This window comes from Aplidium turbinatum, chromosome 2 (genome assembly GCF_918807975.1).
Source record: "Aplidium turbinatum chromosome 2, kaAplTurb1.1, whole genome shotgun sequence".
In the NCBI taxonomy this organism is placed as follows: domain Eukaryota; kingdom Metazoa; phylum Chordata; class Ascidiacea; order Aplousobranchia; family Polyclinidae; genus Aplidium; species Aplidium turbinatum.
The window spans coordinates 41,872,717-41,882,076 of record NC_137473.1 but is presented as its reverse complement, the minus strand read 5'-3'; positions in this window follow the sequence as shown (position 1 = coordinate 41,882,076).

The window sequence follows — 9,360 nt, the reverse complement described above, 5'->3', positions numbered from 1 at the left end:
AGCCCAAAGTGCATAGGTTTTAAAAATGCAAAAAAGGGAATTTCTCAAAATGTCACTTACAACTTTTTTGTTATCGACCGTCGATATGTGTGATTGATTGTGCAATGTGCAATTGTGCATATTGTCCATTCCATGTGCGTATTTGCAACCAAGTTTTGCAAGGACCTCTGAAAATAGTATGCTGTTAACTTAAATATGTATGAAAGTGGCTATTTTTACCCACTTGTTGCCATGGTTACAATCAGGTGTTGCCAGAGTTAGCATTAAAGTTAGGAAGGGTTAAGGTAAAGGTTAGAGTTTTGATTTTTACTCAGGACTAAAAAAAAATTCCAAAATACAGTACAAGTTTTTGTTTTCAACAGCTTTAAACTTATCTCAAATTAAGGTAGAATTCCTTATCTGGCAACGCTATTGAGGCTATATTTACACAGCCAATATGTATAGGCTATACTCTTCTTTATTACAAAGATATTTTTATACTCTTAAGAATGCAATAATTTGTTGGTATTGTTGTGTGTATTAAAATTACAATAGCACATTTTGTGATTGCTGTTCTAATTCCAAAATGCATCCATACACCACTGTCAGTTTGGTGGAAAATAATTCTGTGCGATCTGCCTAATAAAATGATCTGTAAAAAAACAGCAGTAAATAATGCGATGACAGCAACAACAAGCTGACTCTAATAAAAGCACTTCTTGACATATATTCATTTTTATGCCAATTAAAAGTCAGGACATGCCATTTTTTATTTTTATATATAAATAATGGAGTTTTTCTGAAAGCGTAATTTGAAAACCAAAAAACAAGTCACACAGTTAGCGTAAAAAGATAGAACTTACACAAGTTGTGAAAATATTATTGATAAATTAATTTTTTCTGTCAAATTATTTTCAATTGCAAATACAATAATAGAGCTTCGGTAGAGAGTTTGTCTTGTTGAACCATAGGCATACGAAGCCGAGCAACGTGATCAAGTTTAACATCTTCAAAGAAGATGTCAAAGTACAATAATATTTGCGATGGTTGCAAATACACATTATTATATAGATCCAACTTGATTGAGTCTTTATCCTCAGAGTGAAAAAGCTTTTTTTAGAAAACTGTTGTTTTTAGAAAGCTTAGCCTGTTTTAGAAAACTGTTGCACATTCACAATAAACTTACAATTTAGGTCGTGAGGGGCAAAATAAACTCTTCACCTTGCAAGGCGCACACAAACATATATATAAGCGGAAACATTAGGTGCTGGCATGAAATCATGAATCATATTTGAAAAAATTTACAAGTCATCAGTTGAGTCTTGCACGATTTAACTTTTCGTGTAGGCCTACATTAAGGTGGCTCTTAAAATTGAATTTTACTTGGGACACCCTTTCAAATGGTGAGATTGTCAGAAAAAATAACTCTTACAAACTTTTTTTTAATTTGAAGTTGATTTAGGGGTGGCGGTGGCCTTCCCCCTAAAGTAGGTTACTGTGCTCTCCCTCAAAATACCAAATCTGCGTATCTCAAAAACCACTTGAGCAAGAGATAGTCTACTGTAGGCTACGGTTTTGTGTCAAAAAATGCAGAAAACACAGTTTCCTATCTGAACATTAAATGCATCTATCTTAAGCAGAAAAGCAGTTATTTAGAAAAAACACATTTTAACACAAAAGGTATGATAGCATTAGCTCTATAAAAAATATGTGACGATCAGTGTTCCCTCTAAGAAATTAGGACTCGTGAAATCTGTCCAAATCTTGATTTCACAATCTTTTTTGTGACCACCAAACAGTCTACAGAATTTCGTTTATTTTCTCAATTTTTGAACCTTAAGGAACACTGGTGCCGATATTCATTTCAAAATGCAATTCTGGTAAGCGATATTATCGACAATATTGTTCTTGTTGCAATTTGGAAAACAGTTTCCTGTATTCAGTAACAACTTGCAAAAGAAACTGAAATTGGACATCATCTTTAGTTTGAGTTTGTTAAAATCCTAGATTACAGCAACTCCTCTCTCTGCTCTGTCATTGACTGGTGAAAGTCCCTTTGCTATGTGTAAAGCTTGAATAAATGCACCATATTCAGTCCAATGAGCAGGATCCTTCGAAAGTATTGCTTTATCTACACCCAACAGCTGAAGAAGCCGTTTTGAATTTAGAGTTGCAAAACTGTTCTAGACCTTTATTGCCAAGAAACGCATCTACTTTGACGCTTCATCTCCTTGATGGACGTTCTGCTGTTTCATCTAACATGTTTGCCGTCATTAGCTTTTTACTTTCCAGACAATCGGGGGATTAAACAAGGCTGGTCAGTAGTCACCCTAGGGTACATCCCAAACAACAAAATCCTTCATTTTTACATCGATTTATTGTCTGCAGATGTTGAGTCAACATAAATATGGCGGATTTTGCTGTCTGGGATGTTCACATTTAGTCAGGATTTTACGGAATTACCAACGAGAAAAATTACAGATGTAGCCTTTATGTTCAGTACTTAAAAAGTTAAAAAAAATCTATAACTTAACTGGTTAAAAAGCCAAACTTAAAAAAAAGCCAAAAAGAAGCCAAATTACAAAAAAAAGCCAAACCGTAAATCTTCCAGCCAAAGGCCTTAAAAAAGAGCCAGATTTGAGAAATTTGGCTTGAAAAAAGCCAACCTGGTAAGTGGTAACCCTGATTCAGCAACGATCTTGCAAACAGCAAACTGCAGTTTAGCAAATCAAGGCTCAAACCAGTGTTGCCAAACGCCGCTTAATTAATTTTTATGCGACTGTTTTTCAAACTTCCTAATTGCAACTTCATTTCACTATCAACTTGTGCGTTATCTTTAAAAAAAAATTTTACATATTGCAGAAAAACAAACAAAGCTTCACATTCTGAAACGGTGTTTTTTTTCCGGGCTTCTAATGCAGGTTTCATTTCGCATAAAATATTTAATTTTTATAATGAAAAAACAAACAAGCAAACAACCATACGAAAAATATGTGAATATAGGCTACGAAAACAAAAACAGTATCAATAGACGCCTCATTTACATTTTACCAAACAAGTGTTCGTTCAACTCTATCTGACCGACGAACGTATGTGCGCTTGAAGTTTATATTTCACCAACAGATAGCTTCGGCTAGCGTACCTTAAACCTTGGTCAGACTATAAAGTTGCATTAGGCTGCTCTTAATAAAAAAAATGTTGTAATATCGAACGCTCATCTCCCCCTGTAAGAAAATCCTGCACACGCCAGTTACCCCGCTGAACGTACCTTCAATACGCGTGATTCATTGGGTCAAGTAAGCTAACTACGTCGTATACGTTAACATTATGCTCATATGCGACGTCGAGTGTTATATCACATTTTTTTTTATTTTCAATACAAAATCTATCGTTACGAGTAGGTAAGCTAGTTGCTGAAAACTAAAAAAATATCGTCAATGCAAGCTGAGTGTGGTAGATTAAGTTCACACAATATGAGTTAGTGATTGTTATTAGCAAATGGGCGTTTTTTCAATTTATTTTCGTTTTGATACAAAAAAAATTTCGAATGCTTCTTCTTGAGAAAATTCTGCGTAGCCTACGCCACTGAATATATAGGCTATCTTTCTTCCTTGGATATCCTAAAAACTGCAATGAAGTCAAGCAAGTATGCTTGGGTTTTGCTTAACTTTACATGAAGAAATCTTCCTAAAGCTACGAAAGGTCTTGACCATTCGTGAAAATGTGAAAATCCACGAAAAAAGTGTCCTTACTACAATTTTTTTTTTAATCTATTTGGACCTCTTCTCAACGTTACTGACAAGCCTACAAGGGATGTAGGTAAAAAATTGTTTGCTTGATTTCCCACTGGTTGAACTTGTCAGGTTGCCAAACTAAAAATAATAAATAAGTTACTAAACATTAGTGATGCAAGCCGCGCCGCGTACGCGGCCGCTTTTGACTTTTTCGCCGCGTCCCACGCCGCGTGGAAGGTTGAAATGACAAAGCCGCGCCGCTTGCCGCATAAACTTTCAAAAAATTAAACTTTTGTAAAGGTAAACTTTCAACTTTTCAAGAAAATCAGTTATGAAACTTCAAATTTGAATTGGAAACACAGATCAGTTTTTTTTCCTTCGAAAACCCTAAGCTGGAAAGACCACCGTCATTCTGGCAGAATAATTCTGCGCGATCCGCCTAAAAAAATGATCCGTAAAAATTTGCGCGATAAACAATGCGATGAAAGTAGCAACACTCGGAAGCTGATAAAATCACTTCTCGTTACCACATCAAAGCAAATCTTATATTTTTTCCATAGCCAAATGAACAGTGAACACAGAAATTTAAATAAAAAACTCGACTTGTCAAAGATAAAGCAACTGCAATTGCGAAAAGTTAGACAAAAAATCGTATCTATTAAGACTGCTATATGTGATATGGCAAGAAAAGTAAGCATCACAAAAACGACTATAAAAATACTTTCCCGAAATATTTTTCGGAATTTTATTTTTGAATCGTGTTCAGAATTAAATTTCCTTTCCAGGGATGGCAAGCTCGTGGTGGGGCAGACGAAGGAAACGCGAGCAGAATGGTTTAAAAATGGGGGAAATGTCTTATGTATTTAAAAATAAATAGAGTTTTTGACGTATATAGACGCCTTCAATTAGGCGCCTATAAAAATATTTTCCCGAAATATTTTTCGGAATTTTATTTTTGAATCGTGTTCAGAATTAAATTTACTTTCCAGGGGTGGCAAGCTCGTGGTGGGGCAGACGAAGGAAACGCGAGCAGAATGGTTTAAAAATGGGGGAAATGTCTTACGTATTTAAAAATAGATATTTTAACGTTTATAGACGCCTTCAATTAGGCGCCTATAAAAATATTTTCCCGAAATATTTTTCGGAATTTTATTTTTGAATCGTGTTCAGAATTAAATTTCCTTTCCAGGGGTGGCAAGCTCGTGGTGGGGCAGACGAAGGAAACGCGAGCAGAATGGTTTAAAAATGGGGTAAATGTCTTACGTATTTAAAAATAAATAGAGATTTTAACGTTTATAGACGCCTTCAATCAAGCGCCTATAAAAATATTTTCCCGAAATATTTTTCGGAATTTTATTTTTGAATCGTGTTCAGAATTAAATTTTCTTTCCAGGGATGGCAAGCTCGTGGTGGGGCAGACGAAGGAAACGCGAGCAGAATGGTTTAAAAATGGGGGAAATGTCTTACGTATTTAAAAATAAATAGAGTTTTTAACGTATATGCACGCCTTTAATTAAGCGTCTATAAAAATATTTTCCCGATATATTTTTCGGAATTTTATTTTTGAATCGTGTTCAGAATTAAATTTCCTTTCCAGGGATGGCAAGCTCGTGGTGGGGCAGACGAAGGAAACGCGAGCAGAATGGTTTAAAAATGGGGGAAATGTCTTACGTATTTAAAAATAAATAGAGATTTTAACGTTGATAAACGCCTTCAATTAGGCGCCTATAAAAATATTTTCCCGAAATATTTTTCGGAATTTTATTTTTGAATCGTGTTCAGAATTAAATTTCCTTTCCAGGGATGGCAAGCTCGTGGTGGGGCAGATGAAGGAAACGCGAGCAGAATGGTTTAAAAATGGAAGAAATGTCTTACGTATTTAAAAATAGAGATTTTAACGTTTATAGACGCCTTCAATCAAGCGCCTATAAAAATATTTTCCCGATATATTTTTTGGAATTTTATTTTTGAATCGTGTTCAGAATTAAATTTCCTTTCCAGGGGTGGCAAGCTCGTGGTGGGGCAGACGAAGGAAACGCGAGCAGAATGGTTTAAAAATGGGGGAAATGTCTTACGTATTTAAAAATAAATAGAGATTTTAACGTTGATAAACGCCTTCAATTAGGCGCCTATAAAAATATTTTCCCGAAATATTTTTCGGAATTTTATTTTTGAATCGTGTTCAGAATTAAATTTGCTTTCCAAGGATGGCAAGCTCGTGGTGGGGCAGACGAAGGAAACGCGAGCAGAATGGTTTAAAAATGGGGGAAATGTCTTACGTATTTAAAAATAAATAGAGTTTTTAACGTATATGCACGCTTTCAATTAAGCGTCTATAAAAATATTTTCCCGATATATTTTTCGGAATTTTATTTTTGAATCGTGTTCAGAATTAAATTTCCTTTCCAGGGATGGCAAGCTCGTGGTGGGGCAGACGAAGGAAACGCGAGCAGAATGGTTTAAAAATGGAAGAAATGTCTTACGTATTTAAAAATAAATAGAGATTTTAACGTTTATAGACGCCTTCAATTGACCGTCTATAAAAATATTTTCCCGATATATTTTTCGGAATTTTATTTTTGAGTCGTGTTCAAAATTAAATTTCCTTTCCAGGGATGGCAAGCTCGTGGTGGGGCAGACGAAGGAAACGCGAGCAGAATGGTTTAAAAATGGGGGAAATGTCTTACGTATTTAAAAATAAATAGAGATTTTAACGTTGATAAACGCCTTCAATTAGGCGCCTATAAAAATATTTTCCCGAAATATTTTTCGGAATTTTATTTTTGAATCGTGTTCAGAATTAAATTTCCTTTTCAGGGGTGGCAAGCTCGTGGTGAGGCAGACGAAGGAAACGCGAGCAGAATGGTTTAAAAATGGGGTAAATGTCTTACGTATTTAAAAATAGAGATTTTAACGTTTATAGACGCCTTCAATCAAGCGCCTATAAAAATATTTTCCCGATATATTTTTCGGAATTTTATTTTTGAATCGTGTTCAGAATTAAATTTCCTTTCCAGGGGTGGCAAGCTCGTGGTGGGGCAGACGAAGGAAACGCGAGCAGAATGGTTTAAAAATGGGGGAAATGTCTTACGTATTTAAAAATAAATAGAGATTTTAACGTTGATAAACGCCTTCAATTAGGCGCCTATAAAAATATTTTCCCGAAATATTTTTCGGAATTTTATTTTTGAATCGTGTTCAGAATTAAATTTCCTTTCCAGGGGTGGCAAGCTCGTGGTGGGGCAGACGAAGGAAACGCGAGCAGAATGGTTTAAAAATGGGGTAAATGTCTTACGTATTTAAAAATAAATAGAGATTTTAACGTATATGCACGCCTTCAATTAAGCGTCTATAAAAATATTTTCCCGATATATTTTTCGGAATTTTATTTTTGAATCGTGTTCAGAATTAAATTTCCTTTCCAGGGGTGGCAAGCTCGTGGTGGGGCAGACGAAGGAAACGCGAGCAGAATGGTTTAAAAATGGGGGAAATGTCTTACGTATTTAAAAATAAATAGAGATTTTAACGTTTATAGACACCTTCAATTAGGCGCCTATAAAAATACTTTCCCGAAATATTTTTCGGAATTTTATTTTTGAATCGTGTTCAGAATTAAATTTCCTTTCCAGGGATGGCAAGCTTGGGGTGGGGCAGACGAAGGAAACGCGAGCAGAATGGTTTAAAAATGGGGGAAATGTCTTACGTATTTAAAAATAAATAGAGTTTTTAACGTATATGCACGCCTTCAATTAAGCGTCTATAAAAATATTTTCCCGATATATTTTTCGGAATTTTATTTTTGAATCGTGTTCAGAATTAAATTTCCTTTCCAGGGGTGGCAAGCTCGTGGTGGGGCAGACGAAGGAAACGCGAGCAGAATGGTTTAAAAATGGGGGAAATGTCTTACAAAGTTAAAAATAAATAGAGATTTTAACGTTTATAGACACCTTCAATTAGGCGCCTATAAAAATACTTTCCCAAAATATTTTTTGGAATTTTATTTTTGAATCGTGTTCAGAATTAAATTTCCTTTCCAGGGATGGCAAGCTCGTGGTGGGGCAGACGAAGGAAACGCGAGCAGAATGGTTTAAAAATGGGGTAAATGTCTTACGTATTTAAAAATAAATAGAGATTTTAACGTATATGCACGCCTTCAATTAAGCGTCTATAAAAATATTTTCCCGATATATTTTTCGGAATTTTATTTTTGAATCGTGTTCAGAATTAAATTTCCTTTCCAGGGATGGCAAGCTCGTGGTGGGGCAGACGAAGGAAACGCGAGCAGAATGGTTTAAAAATGGAAGAAATGTCTTACGTATTTAAAAATAAATAGAGATTTTAACGTTTATAGACGCCTTCAATTGACCGTCTATAAAAATATTTTCCCGATATATTTTTCGGAATTTTATTTTTGAGTCGTGTTCAAAATTAAATTTCCTTTCCAGGGATGGCAAGCTCGTGGTGGGGCAGACGAAGGAAACGCGAGCAGAATGGTTTAAAAATGGGGGAAATGTCTTACGTATTTAAAAATAAATAGAGATTTTAACGTTGATAAACGCCTTCAATTAGGCGCCTATAAAAATATTTTCCCGAAATATTTTTCGGAATTTTATTTTTGAATCGTGTTCAGAATTAAATTTCCTTTTCAGGGGTGGCAAGCTCGTGGTGAGGCAGACGAAGGAAACGCGAGCAGAATGGTTTAAAAATGGGGTAAATGTCTTACGTATTTAAAAATAGAGATTTTAACGTTTATAGACGCCTTCAATCAAGCGCCTATAAAAATATTTTCCCGATATATTTTTCGGAATTTTATTTTTGAATCGTGTTCAGAATTAAATTTCCTTTCCAGGGGTGGCAAGCTCGTGGTGGGGCAGACGAAGGAAACGCGAGCAGAATGGTTTAAAAATGGGGGAAATGTCTTACGTATTTAAAAATAAATAGAGATTTTAACGTTGATAAACGCCTTCAATTAGGCGCCTATAAAAATATTTTCCCGAAATATTTTTCGGAATTTTATTTTTGAATCGTGTTCAGAATTAAATTTCCTTTCCAGGGGTGGCAAGCTCGTGGTGGGGCAGACGAAGGAAACGCGAGCAGAATGGTTTAAAAATGGGGTAAATGTCTTACGTATTTAAAAATAAATAGAGATTTTAACGTATATGCACGCCTTCAATTAAGCGTCTATAAAAATATTTTCCCGATATATTTTTCGGAATTTTATTTTTGAATCGTGTTCAGAATTAAATTTCCTTTCCAGGGGTGGCAAGCTCGTGGTGGGGCAGACGAAGGAAACGCGAGCAGAATGGTTTAAAAATGGGGGAAATGTCTTACGTATTTAAAACTAAATAGAGATTTTAACGTTTATAGACACCTTCAATTAGGCGCCTATAAAAATACTTTCCCGAAATATTTTTCGGAATTTTATTTTTGAATCGTGTTCAGAATTAAATTTCCTTTCCAGGGATGGCAAGCTTGGGGTGGGGCAGACGAAGGAAACGCGAGCAGAATGGTTTAAAAATGGGGGAAATGTCTTACGTATTTAAAAATAAATAGAGTTTTTAACGTATATGCACGCCTTCAATTAAGCGTCTATAAAAATATTTTCCCGATATATTTTTCGGAATTTTATTTTTGAATCGTGTTCAGA